Source organism: Caretta caretta, chromosome 6 (genome assembly GCF_965140235.1).
Source record: "Caretta caretta isolate rCarCar2 chromosome 6, rCarCar1.hap1, whole genome shotgun sequence".
Lineage (NCBI taxonomy): Eukaryota > Metazoa > Chordata > Testudines > Cheloniidae > Caretta > Caretta caretta.
The window spans coordinates 32,566,823-32,586,574 of record NC_134211.1 but is presented as its reverse complement, the minus strand read 5'-3'; the positions used below and the strand labels follow the sequence as shown (position 1 = coordinate 32,586,574).

Sequence of the window (19,752 nt, the reverse complement as noted above, 5' to 3'; positions counted from 1 at the left end):
TGAGAATGTAAGCCATTTTTCAGTAATAGTGTGCTGTGACACTGTTGTATTTCTATGTCTGTTTTGTAAACACATATTTTTAAAGTGAGATGAAATTTAGGGTACACAAGACAAATCAGACTCCTGAAAGGGGTACAGTAGTCTGGAAAGGTTGCTCTAAGTGACTCCAGATGAAATGTATCCCATTTACAAATAAAATGATTGTTTTAGTTTAATTGTCAGACCTGCAAATGCAGCGTGGGCTCCCAGAGCTAAGCAGGGCTCTTTCCATCTCCTACATCATCCCTAGTTTTGTAGACCAGACTGTATTAGTTGAAGATACACAAGCTGGAACAGAATCTACAGCTTAATCAGTCATAGTAGCGTTGAGCCTGCAAGGCGAACAGTCATAAGAAAAGCAGTAAAAAAAGTTAGTTTTGTCACTAAAATCAGCAGGTGGGACAATAAGCACAAGGCTAGATCTGTTGAATAACAAGTTTTATGCAGTCATTTTTTCAGAGTAACATTCAACTGCTCTTTAGTCATTAACAGCAGCAGGGCGGGATTTAGGGACAGGTGACCCAGGCGCTCTGGGTGCTGGGCTTGGGGGGGCAGGGGGGGTTGCTGTTTTTGGTGTTAACAACAAAAGGGAAAATAGAACGTTTGAAGTAAAATGTTTCAGGTATTCTGTATGTGGATTCATTTTTCACTAACTTCCTAGAATGTTCTGGACCTTTGTAGAATCTCATGGAACCTTCCAGACTTTCTGAGAACTACATTTTCCTCAAACCTCCTAAAATGTCAGTCTAACGGTTATATAAGGGCAGGACATGGCCAGCCAGTTAGTGAGATATGAGAATGAACTGAATTGAAGGGAGAGCCCAGCTGTGATATTGTGAGCCTTGTTTTATTCTGTAATTGTGAAAGTGTACTTGTGTTTTAAGACTTGAAGAGTGTAAGTAGCAACTGATTAAGGACATATTTACTGAGACATGAGAGAGATATATTGAACTCCTATCTACGCAACAATATAAAAGAAATACTGTTACTACTTTTGCCATGCGTAACACCGAACATCGACTTTTGCTCTCCCTAATACTGTCTGTTTTCCCCTGTAGAAAATAAAAGATGGCCCAAAGAAGCCTGGGAGATCAGTAAGCAAAAAGCTTAATTGCAATCTAGTTTGCAACAAGGGGTAAATTTGATGGGAAAATATCTGAACCAGAAAAATGTAGGGTTAACATTCTAAGGCTGTCACCTACTATAACACTATTTAATACTGGTCCAACCAATGTTGGTGCACAGTTCAATTTCTTGATGTTAGTACATTCCAGTTATTCTTAAAATTAAAAAGTTAAGGTATTTCAAAGTTTAACAGAAGTTTTACTAACTCAGAGCCCTCCCCATCTAGTTCCCCATCTCAGGCTCTTGGGGATTTTTGCTGCAAGCAATTGCTGATGGGCAACATGCTATTTTAGGCAATTTCATCATTACCATCCCTTCTATAAATTTATCAAGCTCAGTGATGAAACAAGTTAGGTTTTTTGCCTCCCACTGCTCCCCTTGAAAGGCTATTCCGGATCTTCACTCCTCCCTTGAGTGGAAACTTTGGTCTAATTTCAAGCCTAAACGTGTTGATGGCCAGTTTAAATCCATTTGTTCTTGTCTCAGCATTAGCACTTAACTTAAATAACTCCTTTCCCTCCCTGATATTATCCCTTTGATGTATTTATAGAGAGCAATCATATCTCCCCTCAGCCTTTGTTTGGTTAGGCTAAACAAGCCAAGCTCCTTAAGTTCTCTACATGTAAAAGGACTTGTATCTCATTTAAGCAATATTATACACAGTGATTTAAAGCAGTACTATACCTTGGAGGTATTAGAATGATATTCTATTTCATGACATTATATGCCAGAAAAAATCCGGAAATTATTTGTAAAGCAATGTGACACTTCATAGCTACAGCTACACTTCTCACTAAATCACTTTCCGTGCAACCATTGCTCTTTGGTGGTATGTTTAAAATGATATGAAGAAAAATGACCACACTTCATGCAGCCAGTGCTTGCTTCATAATGCGAGTGCTATGAAGTTGCACATCTACTTAAAGAACACAGAGTCCTCGTCCAGTTTTGGAGCGTTGCTGCCATTGTGTTCTTCTGACAATTTCTAGGTGGTGGCTCAGCAAAAACATGTAACTATAATGTAATTTGTCATTGCATTAAGTTGCCTTTTAAAATGAACAAGACAATAACGCTTTCAAGGACATTTAACTAGTTACTTTTACTGTGGCGTATCAGAGTTTATGAGACTACAATATTACTACTATTCAATACCACAAAAGATATTAAATAATTCTCAGGGCTGCATTGGAACCAGCAAAAGCACAGGAAAGCTAAAGGCTTGTCTCATTCCAAGTATGCTAAGTTTTGGTTTGATGTTGAGATATAAACCCCTTAAACTTGTGGTTTATATGGCATTGCTGAGAGACCCTTACCTAGAAAATTGAACCTTGTCCACACTACAGCATTGTGCCATTGAAGGCACTGTTGCAAGTTTCTGGAAGGCTAGTGACATATCTCAGGCCTGATTGTCCATTCTACTCAGGCCTCTTTACACTGTTTTGATAGCAAAAAGATTGTAAAATAGGCATATCTGTCCATCAGGGAACATCCCCAGTGTAGTGGGACTCACATTGTCTCTACACCATCTGGAATCAGGGCTACACCACTCCCTCAGAGAGGTCTGTACAGGGGCATGGCCACAGTGTTCCTGCACTCTGGCTATTCTCAGCTGTCGGAAAGCCCCTTGGAAGCTGTTGCAGCTGAGTGTATGTTAGAGCAGTTCTGAGGGTTTCTAACCTATGCTGGGGAGGGGGGTCATAGAGGGAGGAGCAAAGTGGGCAAACAAACCTTCTTTACATTCAGTTGCTGTTCCAAGTGCAGCTTGGCTGGAGCCAACAATCAGGCATGTTGGCCCTGATTTTCAATTCCTCCATCCCTCTGTTTTAGGCTTTGCCTGTCTAGCTGTAATCTATCCAGCAACAGAAGAAAAGGACCCCCTCTTAACTTACATTTTATCAGCATCTCTCAATTGCTTCATTAGAGCAGCAGCCAGCTGCTTGCCAGAAACTCACTCTGTAATAAACAAGCCTTTCCCAGCTGGCCTGAAGGGATAACTTTAAGCACACACTTAAGTCTCCCTCTTCAGCAATGCACTTAAGCATGTGCTTAGGCCAGGGGTGGGTAAACTTTTTGTCCCAATGGCCACATCTGGGTATGGAAATTGTACGGCCGGCCATACATGCTCACAAAATTAGGGTTGGGGTGCAGGAGGGGGTGAGGGCTCCAGCTGGGGGGGTGCAGGCTCTGTGGTGGGCCAGAAATGAGGGGTTCAGGGTGCAGGAGGGGGCCTCTGGCTGGGGCAGGTGGTTGGGATGCAGGGGGCAGTGAGGGCTCTGTCTGGGGGTGTGGGCTCTGGGGTGGGGCCGGGGATGAGGATTTGGAGTGCAGGAGGGTGCTCTGGGCTGGGATCAAGGGGTTCGGAGGGCAAGAGGGGGACATGGGCTGGGGCAGGGGGTTGGGGCTTTGGAGGGGGTCGGGGTGCAGGCTCCAGGTGGTGCTTACCTCAAGCAGCTCCCAGAAGCAGCGGCATGTCCCCCCTCCAGCTCATACGCGGCGGCGCAACCAGGCAGCTCTGCACGCTGCGCTGTCCGCAGACGCCGCCTCTGCAGCCCGCATTGGCTGTGGTTCCAGACCAGTGGGAGCTGCGGCAGCAGCAACTGGGGCGGGGGTAGTGTGCCAAGCTCCTTGGCTGCCCGTATGTGTAGGAGCTGGAGGGGGGTTGTGCTGCTGCTTCCGGGAGCCGTGTGGAGCCATGGAAAACAAAGAGCGGGGCAAGCCCCCGACCCTGGTCCCCGACTGGAGCACTAGAGCGGGGCAAGCTTCAGACCCTGCTCTCCGGTAGGAGCTCGAGGGCTGGATTAAAATGTTTGAAGGGTCAGATGCGGCCCCTGGGCCATAGTTTGCCCACCCCTGGCTTTGGTGCTCTGCTGGATGGAGCCTACACCAGCAACTGGGATGAAAAACAAGTTGATTCAGGTGTTTTCAGTGTATCTGTTTACTTTGTTTTACATGATGGTGAGAACAGTCAAGAAAGATCTTCCCCATCCTCCCCAACCCCCAGTTTCCAAAAGCTGGGCTTCTCTCTTTGGGCAGGATTTTCAATGTTCATTTTGGACAGCTACTGAGACTAGAGGCTCAGTCATCAGTACCTTGTTTCTTTTTCAAATGACAGGGTAAGCGCTTTGCAAAATTAATTTTTTTTTAGCACTTTAGAAGACATCTAAAAGGTGTGTGACATGGGTGGCTGCCCCGAGTTTCAACAGCTAAGGGTGTCCCTTGGATGTATCTATATAATAAAATTCCAGGATTGTCACTCTTGTCTGTGCATCATTCTGAAGCTTAGAATGTCTGTTGAGTCTGTGTGAAGCCAAGAAAAGAGCTATAAGCAAGGCTGAGAGCTCTTCCTGTTTACAGCATAACCCAGGTTTTTCGCAGGAGTGGGTGGGTAAGATTCTGTGGCCTGCGTTGTGCAGGAGGTCGGACTAGATGATCATAATGGTCCCTTCTGACCTTGGTATCTATGAATCTAGGTTCAATTATCACTGGGATTTGTGGTCTGTTCCTATCCAATTTTAAATTTTCAGCCATTTTTGGCTTTTTTAGACTTTATTAATTATCCCCATATGACAACATGGGCTTTCACCTAGGAGGTGAATATTTATCTCCAATTGCATGGACAACTTATTTTGGGATACCCAGTCCCTGCTCACTGTCTGATTACATATAGGCTGTCTCTGGTTCAGAACAAACTTAGTACATATAAGACTTTATTCTTGCCTTACATAAAAATAAGAGAGAGACAAGGTGGGTGAGGTATTATCTTTTACTGGACCAACTTCTGTTGATAAGAGAGAGACACGCTACACTGCATATAAAAATAACAATAACTTTAATGTATAAATGATTAATATGTTGCACTTATTTATTGCCTTTTATCTGAGGCTTCTCAAAGTGCTTTACAAATATTAAAGTCTTGCAAAGCCCTTATATCTCTTGAATAAACTGAGGCACGTATAAGTTATGTGTTGTAACTAAGGTGATACAATCGGTCAGTGTTAGAGTGGGAAACTGCTGATTCTCATTCTGCTGGTCACTGTGTTACACCCATTTACATCTTCAGGATGCTGCATTTTGAAATAGCCACTATTGCATGGGCATAATATGTGAAGATATGGGATGGAACTAACAAAAGCTTCTTCTATGTCCTTTCCTTGGTTAGAAAAGATAGATTTATTCATTTTTGTTCCTGCCATGATTTGTCATGATATTTTTAACAGCAACTTTTTAAATCAGAGTTAGTTCAGTTATTCTCTGTGCGTTGTAACTTAAACTCCGACCATTTTTGATGTACAGTGACACAATACATTTTTTGCAGCTGAGTAAATACATCTGCTACAAGAAGGCTGACAGCTGAAGTGCTTTGAAACACATTTTAGCATTAGAAACCAGATGAGTGTTGCACTTATTTCCTTTATATTCTTTTTCTGAAATGTAAGTGGGTTTGTGAAATGCCAGACAGCTATATCATATTTCCTTGTCATGTGGGACTATACTGTCTTGAGATATCAAGATTCATCACCAGTAACTTATTTGTATGTGTGCTGTGGAAGCTAAGAAAATCTCTGTCCCCTCTGTCTTGATTCAGTAAAGCAGGTAAGGAGGTAAGCATGTGCGTAATTCTAACTATAGGATTAGGTCCCATTGAAGTCAATGGGATTTAAGCACATGCATAAAATGAAGCAAATGCCATACGGCCAGAATTTTAAAGGTATTTAGGTGGCCAATTCCCCTTGAATTAAGTGCCTGAATACCTTTACAAATCTGGCCCTTGTGTTTTCCTGATTTGTTGCCTTTCTGATCTTTTCCCTTTCACTTAACATGTCATGATGTGATTTATCTCTATATAAATATTTACCTATGCAAGACTTTTGTGTTTTTGTCACCCCCCCCCCCCATTAATTTCACAAATAAACCAACTGGCTATTGCAGCTAATTGCTGGCAATGTGGGTCTTTAATAGGATGATCCATATTTATATTACATTAAACATTGTGGGCCAGGTTCTCAGTGGTAAATTTCAATGCGGCTACCCATTGGTGTAGGTGCACTGAAATCAATGCTAAGGATTTGGCCCATAAGGTGCTAGTGTGCTCTGTGGGTATTCAATAGACATCTAGAAAAGTGGCACCATGTTCTCTTTGCCAGGTACACCATTCCAATATCTTCATGTTCCCTTAAATTTTGGTGTGTCTCTGATCACACAACTGGATCAGTGCGGGCTCCATTTGGGTGCAGGATCAGGGTCTCACATTTATTTTGTCTCTTAGTGGCTATAGGGCTTAGGACCCATAGTTGGACAGTTTTGTTCCCATCCACTAGGGAGGAGTTCATTACAGTATTGTTATGAGTAAGGCTAGCCCTAGCAGACTGGAGCGGTACAACAGATACCATTAATGAAGTTCATATGCATGCTGTTTCCTCTCTTCCCCATCCTTTGGAGATTTATACCGTGACCTTAATACTCTTTCATTATGAGTTTGGAGAACTTTTTAGATTTTTGTAAGTCGGTTCTCTCACCCCAAGCTCTCACAGTTTCCATGCATACTATCAGATTCACTTCTTCTCCTGTGATTAAAACCATGTGGTCTACATGAGGGTCTGTGTCTGTCTATGAAAATGACAGAAAGTTGCAGTTTGTTTTGCTCCTGACAACGCTGGCTTCTCTAAAAGAGAGGTTTTCTTGTTTAATACAAATAATAAATAATACAATAAAATACAAGAGTCCACTTAAAAATAAATGAGGGCAATAGTTCCCCTGTCTCGCTCATTTCAATCTGACCCCAAGGACCACGCAGTATTGCCCTTTGCTGCTGCCTGGGGGGATTGGTCCCCTCTGCCTGGCCAGGATCCATATGCTCCCTGGGGCTGTCACTCTGCAGACAATCCAAAGCGTCGCATATCTCCCTGGGACTAGAAATCAGTTTGGGGGTTGCGTGCTGGGGAGGGCAATGACTTCTCCTTTGTGAAGGCAGCCCTTTTTTGTGGCGTTGGCTGCAGCAGAAGCCAGGAAGGCTGTGATTAGGAAGCAGGTTCCTTTGTTGGCTGCTGGGTTACTGGTTCCCATTAATCTCCCGCACTGGCCGCTGCTGTCTCCACTTCCTGTCTTTGCATATTTCTCTCTCTCCCTCTCCCTCCCCCTCTTCCCAGCTTTTCCAAAAAGCTGCCTCTGGCCAGACTAGGAGATCAGAACTGGAGGCGTCCAGCGAGCTGCAACAGCTGGAATTTGCATCTGCATTCTTTCGGCTCTGGGCAGCAGCCTAGGTAAGAGCCTAAAACCGTGCTGGGGTGTGTATGGGAGATTAACTAGGTCTCCTTTCTGCAGGGGAGATGGAGGCAGAAATCTGGTAGGTGACTCTTGGTAAGATTTATTATCTCTGAGACCTATGATCCTTCCTCCTCTCTGCTCGGTACAGGAGGGGACAGGGAGTGTGTGTTTTAATGAGCTGCTGGCTTTGTGTGGCTGTGCAGAACAATAGATATTAGCAGCTAGCTGGGGAGCGGGCTGCAGAGGGTCAGGAAAGTGTGGAAGGAGATTCCTGATGAGCGATCTTCACACTCCCACACTCAGCGGTGTCTTTGTGTCTCCCCGGACGCTGGGAATTCTTTGTGTTTTAAGCTATATCCCTCTGTCACTAGTTCGGATGGATTTTGAGAGGGACTTTGGTAAGAAAGTCTCTCTTCCCCTAGATTTGCTTTTATTGCGCTGTGCGGTGGACAGGGGGCGCTTGTGCATCACTTTGATTGTGTACCTTTCATACTGTGCTTCAGTACTAAAGCTATTTTTCTTCTAGTGTATTGTTTGTTCTCCTCAGATATCAATTGGTTATGTCACCAAACCCAGCTGTCAGGCTTTTTCTTTTTTAAAGAAAGTAAAAGATATTTTAAGGTTGCCCTTTTGGGGAAAAAAGAAAAGAAAGTGTTTATGGTAATTATAACTATATTTGCACAAGGATGGAATGTTGTGTGGTATGGGCACTTAAAAGTAGCATAGAGTTTTATTCTCTGGTTTGGAGACATAACTGCACATGCAGGCCTAGGTCCTCAGCTGATGTAAATTGCCCAAGCCTCTTCAGTCGAGAGGAGCTAATTTATGCCAGCTGAAGATGTGGCCCATAGTTTTAGAATCTAACTGTGTTTCTTCTCAGCCTTGATCCATAGAAGTAAGGACAGCTGTAAGAATTTGTCTTTTCTCCTCCCTGCTCATTCACACAGCCCAGCCAGCTGAATATTTGCACACATATTATAAAGAATAAATGAGCCACCTGAACTTGAATAGAAAAGTTTGTGATCCCAAGATAGACTGAGCTGAAGAGCTAAAGGAACTGCTTCAACAGTTCATTTGGTGGGAAAATCAGATGTACTTCTCCTGGATTGTTACCAAGTGTTTGCCTCACGAAGGAGCAGGAGGTCACTGCAACCAAAAGAGTAGCTGCAAAATATTACAGGGCTTTCTCATTGTGAGTCCAGTCTTACTACTGAAATGCACTTTTGATCTTGTTATCCAGTCTAAATGTACCAGGGTTCATAGCACAGCTTGTACAGAACATGTCAATAATAATGTTGGAATAACACAATGTTTAGCTGTAGTCCTCTTTTATTATCACATGGGCTTTTTTGGGATTGTTCTCCTAATGTCTAGTTCAGAACAGTCTCTTGGTATTTGAGTGTATATAGCCAATGATTAAATCATCCAATAATATCCACCTAGAGTAGTCAAAACTGATGGAAAATAAAGGAAGAAGTTGTGTTGTTAACGTAAATAATTTGGTTCTAGGACTTTTCCTCGAATGAAATAGGAGTGTATTAAATAGTGTTTTAATTAGTGTGTTTTGATTTTTTCAAGATTAACATATAGTCAGTGTGTGGAAATATTCCTAACCTAGACTGGGAATGACAGGATCTCAGATTTAAGAATAGTATTGAGCTGGTGATGTATGTAATTGCGGTGTCGTCATTTGTTTTACATGTTGATTATCAGGCTACACATCAGATCAGAATTTTCTATTAGTTGGCAGGTTGAATACTGGGAATGGCTTTAATCACATTAATTATTAAAATTCCTTTAGTTTTGAGACTTCAGGAAATTATTGTTGTTATTTAAAGGAAAACTGCAATTCATTAAAATATGATAATCCCTTTGTCTAGTTAACAAAACATGTATGTTGACAATGATTTTTTTTAAATGGATAAACTTCATACAGTAATAGGAATGACTAAAGTAGCAGGAAGCTGCCACGCTTGCTTGTATGGTGACATAGGGCCCAGTTCTGTCATCCTGAAATTGCACTGTTAGCTCCCTTTTAGCAGTCTATTATTTACTTAGCTATGTATGGGATCAATTGTGCCTTTAGGGCTGGCGGCATGTTAAAGCTGTCTCTCTTCAGTGGGTGTTCCAGGAGACATTAAGTCTCCCAGGCACAGGGGAGCATGGATGCTGCTTCACATCTTAAAGTTGTACAGCATGCACTCCACTTCTCTGACAGCCAGCTGACAGTGCAGAGGTGGGGAAGGATCATGGCCTTGTTTTCTCCCCACTTCTTTTAGGGTGGCTCGTGCCATTAGCCATGAGCAGCCCTGGTGGTTGGCTTAATGATTGCAATTGTAACTAGGATGGGACACAAGGAGAGAGGCTCCCTTTATCCTTCTCCACCTTTGTGGATGCATGTAGAGTCCAGCCTCAATCCATTCCTCGGAAATTAGAACTAATCACTACAATTTTCCTTTAAATGAGTGACTTTTAAAATGTACAGTATCCTTTTTTTTTTTAAAGGACCCCTTATTAGTGGTGACCCTGTAAACCATTGTGTAATCTGTGGACTTTAATGTGCCATGCCAATCTATCCTGGGTTGAGAAGCCTTGCCAAGGCCTTGATGGAATAGCCTGATTTTATTGTTTTCATTGTGTTCCATAAACATCTAAGACCCGCTGGGAAGAATCATTGGGGCGGCTGGGCCTCCTTTTTTAATTGCTGGTTAAATAAATGTTGCCAGTTTAAAAAAAAAAAAAAAAAGTTACTTAGGATCTGCGAGTGACGGGAACTGCTGAAGTACGTTTAGCAAGTCAAGCTATTTTTAGGGTTGGGATATTTGAAGAAATGAGGCTAACCCCTTGTAAAGAGGTCAGCTTTCAGTGCATTGAAGGGTCTGCATTTTAACTGTAAAGCATAGCTGAGTTTCCTGCAGTATTTTTTCACTTGATTAGGGGAGAAAGGATGGGCTTTTTGTTAATATACATAGGTGGGAATAAGGGGACCTGAGTTCTATTTCTGGCTGCACTGAAGATTTTCTGTGTGGCTTCTGTAAGAGGCATAATCTTGGTGGGCCTAATTCACCCCTGGGAGAAAAAGCATGACTCCACTGAAGCCCTCAAAAGAATGTATGACAGAAGGGGCTTGGTACTTCAAGATACTGAACCTCTTCTGTGAGGTACTGAGCACCCTTCAGTTGAGGATGAACCCTACTTCAGGGGAAGTGTGGCTGTTCTATACTGGTTTAATATGTGTGATCATGGCCCCAATAACTGTAACACCCTCCAACTTATTCACAGCTAACTAAAGGAGCATGGATAAAATTTTAAAAGTTCCTAAGTGATTTAGGTGCCTAAATCCAATTTTCAGAAGTGACATAGGCACTTAAATCCTAAATCCTCAAAGGTATTTAGGTGTGTAACTCTCATTGATTTCAAGTGAAGGTAGGTGCCTAAATACCTTTGGAGGATCTGGACCTCAGGAGCTTAAGTCTAATGGAAAATCAGTAGGATGTAGGCTCTAAAGTGCCTAAGTCACTTTTGAAAATGCATGACTGGGGTACCTTAGTCACTTAGGAGCTTTTGACAATTTTACCTTTGCTACTAAATTCCATGGGAGAAGCACTTGCTTTTGGTGGTAAAGCTCATGTGTTTGCTCTCTGCTGATGACTGTGGTGTCTCTGTGTATGTGATCACAGTTCATTACACTCAGCATCTTGTGTGGTTAGGCTTTTTTTTTTTTTAAGGGGGGAGGGGGACCAAAGCTCCTTGGTCTTACTATGCTATTAGAACTTCCCATATGATCACTGAGCCAAATCAGGTTTCAAACCAAGCTTCTTCAGTAAGTCTTGTCCAATGCAAGCAAAACCAAATTCATTTTACTTTACAAGTTACTTCATTTTCTCATGCCAAATGCCGTGTGTGTTACTTTTGTCTCTCGGTTGTACAGTGTATGTAACTATTGCTTTTCATTTGTTTTGGTCCGCACTTGGGGTTTGGTTGGCAGTACAGATATTGACAAGTTTGGGGAACTGAAACCAAATATTTACATTCTCAGTTTGGCCCAGTTCTTGAGCTTGTAAATGCTCCCAGTCATATTAAACTTCAGAAAGGTTATTGGAGACCTTGCCAATCTCTGCAGAACAACCCCCTCCCTCCTGCCCTCTCTGACCTGAACTTTCCTGTTTGTGAAGGATTTTTGATTCACTTTTTGGACACAGCTACCTGCTGAGACTTGATGCTCTGCATGCTCACCCTGATCTGATTGTCAGCAGTTCTTTTCCCATATCTTGTTCTTTGTTCCCTTTACACATGGCATTTTTGAAAGCTGCTAATGCTTGCTGAATTGACCTCCATGTTTACTGAAATCCTGCTCATAGATGAGGTGCAGCATAGGTTCTAGGAACACAAGCTTCCCTATATTGCCTTATGCCTCAATCCTAATCCAAAGGGGCTACCTCTAAATTAGTTCAGTTTCAATTTGAATTCAGTCCTTGGCTTCTCTGTTGAGACTTCAAACAAGGAACAATTGGTACCAACTGTGACGTTAACTTTTTTAAAAAATGTTTAACTTTATTATTATTTGGTTGGTGTCACTCTGGCACTTTGAGTGCAGAAGGTGGGGCCTGCAAGGACTCTAAAAATTAATACTGGCCACTACAGGCTTGTATTAAGCTCCCAAGGTTACAGCTTTTCTCTGACCTTGGATTGGTAGATGCTGCCACCACGCAAGTTCAGAACCCCTTTGAGAGCCCAGAAAGGCGCACTTGGGAATTCCTTCCTGTGGGATACCCTCATGCCCCTTCCGGGGAAGAGCTGAGAAAGAAGAAGAGGGGGGGGAAAAAAAGGGAGGGGGGGAAATCGGCTGTTGCCACCAGCTAATTAAACAACATATGTACAAACCTCTTAGACACACAAATCCAATTCTGTTCTTAAAAAAGATAGAGGCCCATGCACTCCCAGAGGGGCGGATTACATCTATCTGTAACGTGTCCTTGATCTCCCTTTCTATTGCGGTTTTGGCTTGAGGAGCCATCCGGTAGGGTTGGGCTCTAATTGGGCGAGCATCACCTGTGTCAATGGAGTGGTATGCCCATTCTGTCCATCTTGGGGTGGCTGAAAACATTGGTGTGCAGCTGGTGCACAGCTCCTGGATTTGCTGTCGCTGCTTAAGCCCAAGAGTTATGGAAAGGCTCACCTCTTCTATGCCAGCGTTGCTTTTCCCTTCATAGTAGACTCCTTCAGGCCACTCAGCGTCGTCTCTCTCCTGGGCTGTAAACTGGAGAACTTTGATTTCTCTGGAATAAAAGGGCTTTAGAAGATTAACATGGTATACTTTGGGTTTTAGGGTAGGGTCTGGGAATGCTATGAGATAATTAACATCTCCCAGGCTCCTTCGGATCATAAATGGCCCCTCCCACAATGCTTCCAACTTACTGGGCTGGAGTGCTTTCAGGATCATGACTTGGTCACCTACTTCATCTCACTATCAACCTCAGCCTGGTCCAGTCCACAGGAGATCCATTTCCTGGACACTGTAGTGCTAATAAGCAATGGTCACATAGACACCACCCTATACCGGAAACCTACTGACCGCTATGCTTACCTACATGCCTCCAGCTTTCATCCAGACCACACCACACGATCCATTGTCTACAGCCAAGCTCTACAATACAACCACATTTGCTCCAACCCCTCAGACAGAGACAAACACCTACAAGATCTCTATCAAGCATTCTTACAACTACAATACCCACCTGCGGAAGTGAAGAAACAGATTGACAGAGCCAGAAGAGTACCCAGAAGTTACCTATTACAGGACAGGCCCAACAAAGAACATAACAGAACACCACTAGCCATCACCTTCAGCCCCCAACTAAAACCTCTCCAACGGATCATCAAGGATCTACAACCTATCCTGAAGGACGACCTGTCACTCTCACAGATCTTGGGAGACAGGCCGGTCCTTGCTTACAGACAAACCCCCCAACCTGAAGCAAATACTCACCAGCAACCACACAACAAAACCACTACCCCAGGAACTTATCCTTGCAACAAAGCCCGTTGCCAACTGTGTCCACATATCTATTCAGGGGACACCATCATAGGGCCTAATCACATCAGCCACACTATCAGAGGCTCATTCACCTGCACATCTACCAATGTGATATATGCCATCATGTGCCCGCAATGCCCCTCTGCCATGTACATTGGCCAAACCAGACAGTCTCTATGTAAAAGAATAAATGGACACAAATCAGACGTCAAGAATTATAACATTCAAAAACCAGTTGGAGAACACTTCAATCTCTCTGGTCACTCGATTACAGACCTAAAAGTGGCAATTCTTCAACAAAAACCTTCAAAACCAGACTCCAATGAGAGACTGCTGAATTGGAATTAATTTGCAAACTGGACACCATTACATTAGGCTTGAATAAAGACTGGGAGTGGATGTGTCATTACACAAAGTAAAACTATTTCCCCCCCCTACTGTTCCTCAGACGTTCTTGTCAACTGCTGGAAATGGCCCACCTTGATTATCACTACAAAAGGTTTTCCCCACCCCGCTCTCCTGCTGGTAATAGCTCACCTTACCTGATAATTCTTGTTACAGTGTGTATGGTAACACCCATTGTTTCATGTTCTCTGTGTATATAAATCTCCCCACTGTATTTTCCACTGCATGCATCCAATGAAGTGAGCTGTAGCGCATGAAAGCTTATGCTCAAATAAATTTGCTAGTCTCTGAGGTGCCACAAGTACTCCTTTTCTACTCCAAAGGAATGCTCTGTGGCATGTTTATCATACCAGGCCCTTTGCTCTTGTTGAGCATCCTGTAGGTTTTCTCGAGCAAAGGCTAGAGTGTCTGTGAGGGTGTTTTGCAGATACGTTACGAAGTCCAAAATGTTAGTTCCTGGAGAAGATGTAACCATCTCCCATTGCTGCTTCACCAACTGTAATGGCCCCTTAATATCATGGTCATAAACGAGTTCAAAGGGTGAAAATCCCAAACTGGGATGTGGTTCAGTCCTGTAGGCAAAGAGCAACTGCTGCAACACTAGGTCCCAATCATTGGAGTGCTCTTTCATGAATTTACGTATCATGGCCCCCAAAGTCCCATTAAACTTCTCTTCTAGGCTATTTGCTTGATAGTGGTAAGGGATGGCAACCAAGTGGCTCATCCCATGAGCTTCCCAAAGACATTTCATGGTTCCTGCCAGGAAGTTAGTTCCTGAATCCGTAAGGATGTCTGAGGGCCAACCTACCTTGGCAAAAATGTCTGCCAATGCCTGGCTCATGCTTTTAGCCCAGGTGTTGCTTAGAGCTACTGCTTCCGGCCATCGGGTGGCAAAATTCATGAATGTACAGCTTTCCTCTGGGTGTCTTCAGCAAGAGCAAAAGGCCTGGTATGATAAACGTGTTAGAGAGCGTTCGTTCAGAGTAGGTGACCAAGTCCTTGTGTCCACCAGAAAGGGTTTCCTTGTATACGAGTCCTCCTACAACAAACCTGGACCTATTAGAAGAGCTGAGAGGTGGTGGGTCGCTCCGTGCTGCCATCCACTTTCATCTGCTTCCTGCTCTGCCTGGAACTGCTCCCTTGATGCTGGAGACAGTTCCTCGCTGGGTTGTGGACTTGGGCTTGGTCCCACTGGAAGCGATGCAGGTGATGATGGGGGGGTGGGGTCTCCGTTGACTGTGAACCGCTCTCTGCTGGTGCAGTAGGTGGTATTTCAGGCTCCAGTTGAGCTTCTTGTGCCAGTTTAGCTGCTGCTGTGCAGGTGCAGGTTCCATGGCACCTTTTGGTGCTGGCTCCCCTGACTCTGGTGGGGTTGTAATCACGAGCTCTGGTGCTGACTGCTCTGCAGGTTCCGATCCTTGGGCTAGTTCTGGCTGGGTCCCAGGAACTGGATCTACAATTGGTGCCATAGACTCTGGTCTGGGGGTCTGGTTCCACAACCACTGCCTGGGTCCCCGGGCCTGTGGTATCAAGGGACACAGACTGGGTCCTTGTAGGAGGCTGAGGAATGGAGTTAAGGGTGGAGGCCTGTTTAGTTTAGCTGTGGGTGACCATCCTTTTTGTTAGCCTCACATGGTTGGCTAAGTCTTCTCCCAGCAGCATGGGAATGGGATAATTGTCACAGACTGCAAAAGTCCATATTCCTGACCAGTCCTTGTACTGGACAGGCAACTTGGCTGTAGGCAAGTTAATAGTTTGCCTTAAAGGGTTGCACTGTCACTTGAGCTTCTGTGGAATTTGGTGTCCATCGGGGATTGGTGGATAGCTGACACCTGTGCTCCAGTGTCTCTCCACACAGTAGTCTTTCTCCTGTCCACACTCAGTTTCCCTTTGCTCTGGGGGTATTTGCGAGGCATCTGGACCTGAAGGCGCTCTCTGGGATTCTGGGGTGATGAATTGCAGTCAGCTGGTGCTCTTGGGGCAGTTGGCCTTCACATGCCCCAGCTCATTAAATTTAAAGCATTGCCCAGCTGACTGTGGGCTGGGGCGAGGTGGGTGGTTGGAGAGTAGGATGGTGGGACGAGAGGGCATCTGGGGTCTTCCTAGCTGTGTGGAGGACTCCTCCTTGTGAGGTGGGGCCTTGGGCTGACTCCAATGAGGGGGTGTCCTCTCGGGTTGCCCTTTCTGATATCCCCACCAACAGCTACTAGCTTTCTTCTTCTTCTCCTCCACCTCCATCCATTTGGCTCCGATCTCCCCGCCTCGATTACCGTTTTGGGCTTCCCATCTAGGATGTACCTTTCTATTTCCTCAGGAACACCCTCTAAGAACTGCTCCATTTGTATGAGGGGAGACAGATCTTCCAGAAACTTAACGCTTGCTCTTGATATCCAGGCATCCCAATGTTTCACAATGTGGTAGGCGTGTCGGGAAAATGCCACGTCTGGTTTCCACCTTAGGGCTCTGAACCGCCGACGGGAATGCTCTGGGGTTAGCCCCATCCTAATTCTGGCCTTTCGTTCAAAAAGTTCGTACTTGTTCATGTGTTCTTTAGGCTTTTCAGTTGCCACCTCTAAGAGTCCACTGAGTAGTGGCCCCAGCTCCATCATATACTGATCTTTGGGATGTTGTACCCAAGGCAGGCCCTTTCAAAATTTTCTAAGAAGGCCTCTGTGTCACTGTCTACCTTGTATGTGGGGAATTTCTTGGAATGGAGAGCGGTTCCTGGAGAAGGACTGTTAGGGTTAACTGGTGGACCCAGCTTAGCCTTTTCCAGCTCTAAGTGCTTCAGCTCTGTCTCTGCTTTTAAGTGCTTTGCCTCCATTTCAATTTTAAAAAGTTCTAGCCTTCCCATTGTCTCTTTTGGCCAGGTGCCCACTCACTTCCTTTTACCTATGCATAGCAGTGAGACTTTTTAACCCTTTACAGGTAGAACAATTAGAGAACAGCTACTAAGAGGGATTTTTATAGCTGCTGGCTGGGTGTCCATAAAAGGGAGCATTCCCCCCCCCCCCCCATTTATCACAGTTGTGTGTTTTTGGTTTTTTTTTTTTTTTTTGAGCCCCCTCCCAAAATGTACTGGATGCTTCACAAACACAAATAAAGACTTGGCCTTACGCAGTTTAAATTGAACATGAGGTCATGGGCAGCTGGTGAACCGGCTGTTGGGGGAGGCTAGCCCCTGGCCACTCCCCTTCTGCCCAAGGCCCCGCCCCTCCATCTCCCTTTTTGTCCCCACTCCACCACAGGAGCCCAGAGCATCCCCACTATGGCTGCTAGCGCCCCCACCCTACCCGGGCTGCCTGGATCGCCAGGCGACTGGATGGTGCAAGTGCAGAGCCCCCGTGCAGCGAAGTCCCAGTGCCAGGCAGGTAGCATGGCACCGGCCCCAGCCCCAGCCGCAGCCAGCCTGGGCCACGGAAGAGCAGGAAGTGCAGGAGAGGGTCTGAGGGCAGAGTGTGGGCGGGGCCACACCAGGCTGTTTGGGGAGGCTCAATCTCCCCTGGCCCATGCATGAGGTCATAAATAGTGTATCTGTGGTCAGGAAGGGGAGTAGGGTTGCCAGCCCTCCAAGGTTCTCCAGAAGTCTCCAGGAATTAAAGCTTAATCTTTAATTAAAGATTCTGTCATATGATGAAGCCTCTGGGAATACATCCAACCAAAACTGGCAACCCTAATGGGGAGAGGACACACAAGAATGACAGCAGTTGGATTACATTGTTGCTCATTACTGTATATGCTGAGCTTGATGGTTCTGTTCCCTTGTTTGTTACATTCTCCCACTCCTTTGCTTCTTGTAGGTGAGGGGCAGAAATGAAGTTTGGGGAGGGATTTGAATGAGGTGGATACTTGTTCATGAAGAACTGGATGTAAGCCATCAATTCATTTCAAGTAGGACACCAAACACCCCTCAGATTCTGGTAACAACTCTATCATTACTAGAGATAGTGAGAGCCGTAAAGTGTGGATCTGCATGTGTGTTTGTAACTGCCCAAACTTTAGAGGTGTTTGGATTTAGTACAGTCCTTTATAGAAATGGCAAGCTCATACTTGAGTCCAAACTACCCTATTTCAAAGATTGATTCAAGCCCATCTCTTGCGATTGCTGATCAGGGCTGGATTTGAACTGGTAGCTTAGGGACAAAAGGCTTGAGATTTCGAGGCATGTATTATTTCAGTTGAGGTACGTGCATCTATCCCAAGCAAGGAGAAATGGTGTAAAAATTAAGACATGCTTGTGTGAGTCAAATACCACTTCAGAGAGCCCATAAACTACAGCCATACAGCTGAGACTTAAATGGATTATGTGCAAACAGAAATGTTCTTCCTGACAGATGGAGGGCACGGTAATTTTTTGTTAGAACTGCAGCCACCCACAAAAGAAATGGGATGTTGTTTAAGTTCAAATGCATGTCACTTAACGTTTATTTAAAGCTGAGATTTAAAAATGCCTGATGTGTGGACATTTAATGCTAGTGCTGGTGCCAACACAGGAAACTGGGTCTTTGAGTTTAAGCATTTAGCATTATTCCCTAACTCCCATGGTATTAAAAATACCCATTGTGTAAAGTTCTGTTACTGTTATTCATGTCAGTATTTTGACAGGGTCACCACACTGAATTAATAGTTTGCATTTTTTTCCCTAAAAAAGGATTAGTTGTCTTCATGGAACATCACAATCACAGAAGGAGACAGATGCAAAGTGACTAGCATCATACAAAATGCCCTATTCTGTCTGGCATTCTAAGTGACTTAGAACAAAGTTCTCAATATTTGATGCAAGTTGCCAGGGAAGATCACTTCTTGCTCTCTCACACTGTTCTTGTGATCAACACACATTTAAGGGGAGAACTTTATGAAGTTCTGTAAGCAAACTTTCCAGAAAAGCACTCCCTGCATTGGTCTGAAAAATGCTTCATGTCAAGAGATGTAACTGGAAAAATGTCTCCTGACATTTTTTGATACCACATTGTTACTTCTTTGAGGGAGTGAAAATGGTTCTTCTAAGACAGGGTAAAAAGAATGAAAAGTTCCAATGATTTTGAACTTTTGTTCTGGTGGAAGTGCTTAGAGTTGAGGTCACTTTAAAAATAACAGTAGCTGAAGAAAAGAAAAGGAGTACTTGTGGCACCTTAAAGACTAACAAATTTAATGTCCTGTTTTTTCCACGTGCTAGAGAAAAGTTGGTCATTCAGAGTCTGTGTATGTGTGTGGGAATGCTCATTTGGGGTTATGAAACTAAATGTTGGGGGGATTTATGGTGTCTCATCTCGTTATTCTGCTGTAGGGCTAAAAGCTGCTGTCCGTTGCTATTGTTCCATTGATCAAGAATATCGCTTTCGAGTTATGTCAGGTCAGCTGAGGCTTGAAGTGCTGGGACAATGAAGTTGCTTCCCAAATCTCCTGTGTGACAGTAGAAATCATTGTCTGTGAATTGTCAGACATGGTGACTTCCACTGCCAGGGAGCAGATTTGGGAGCAATTTCACTGCAGCGTGTACTTACCGTGTAAAGATCTAGGGTATTACATGTGTTGACCTTGGTTTGTGGACAGTGAGTTTGGGTGGGATGGGAAACCATGCCTGTGTAAGAAATGCACAATTCAGAAAGGAGGTGAGATCCAACTGAAAAGGGACATTGGTAGGGCAAAAAGGAAAAAGGCTTAAAAACTGTCTCAAAAAATAACAAGTTACCCAGGTTTTATGTGACTATTTTCTTAACTAATAGAATTCTTACAACCACCATGGCATCTGCTGCCTGTAAATACACCGTATGAGCCTCCAGGTTTGCATGTTTATTTCTTTTTCAGTATATTACAGATTTGCCCATCACCCTATCTCCAGAAGAATTGGGTGAATAATATTCATTAATTATTTCATTTTT

The 19,752-nt window shown here is 44.1% G+C and overlaps 1 protein-coding gene across 5 annotated transcripts in view; it reads left to right on the top strand.

Annotated features, from left to right (window-relative positions):
* Positions 1–7,087: 7,087 nt before the first annotated feature.
* DENND2B (DENN domain containing 2B) overlaps positions 7,088–19,752 on the top strand; it is a 286,057-nt gene continuing 273,392 nt past the window's right edge. The window contains exon 1 of one of the 5 annotated variants that reach the window (XM_048854347.2): positions 7,088–7,424. The gene's annotated coding sequence lies outside the window, so the exon portion shown is untranslated. Of the gene's footprint in view, positions 7,508–8,070; positions 8,089–19,752 lie in introns of those variants that run through there. The other 4 variants (XM_048854351.2, XM_048854354.2, XM_048854349.2 and 1 more) reach the window with 4 other exon arrangements.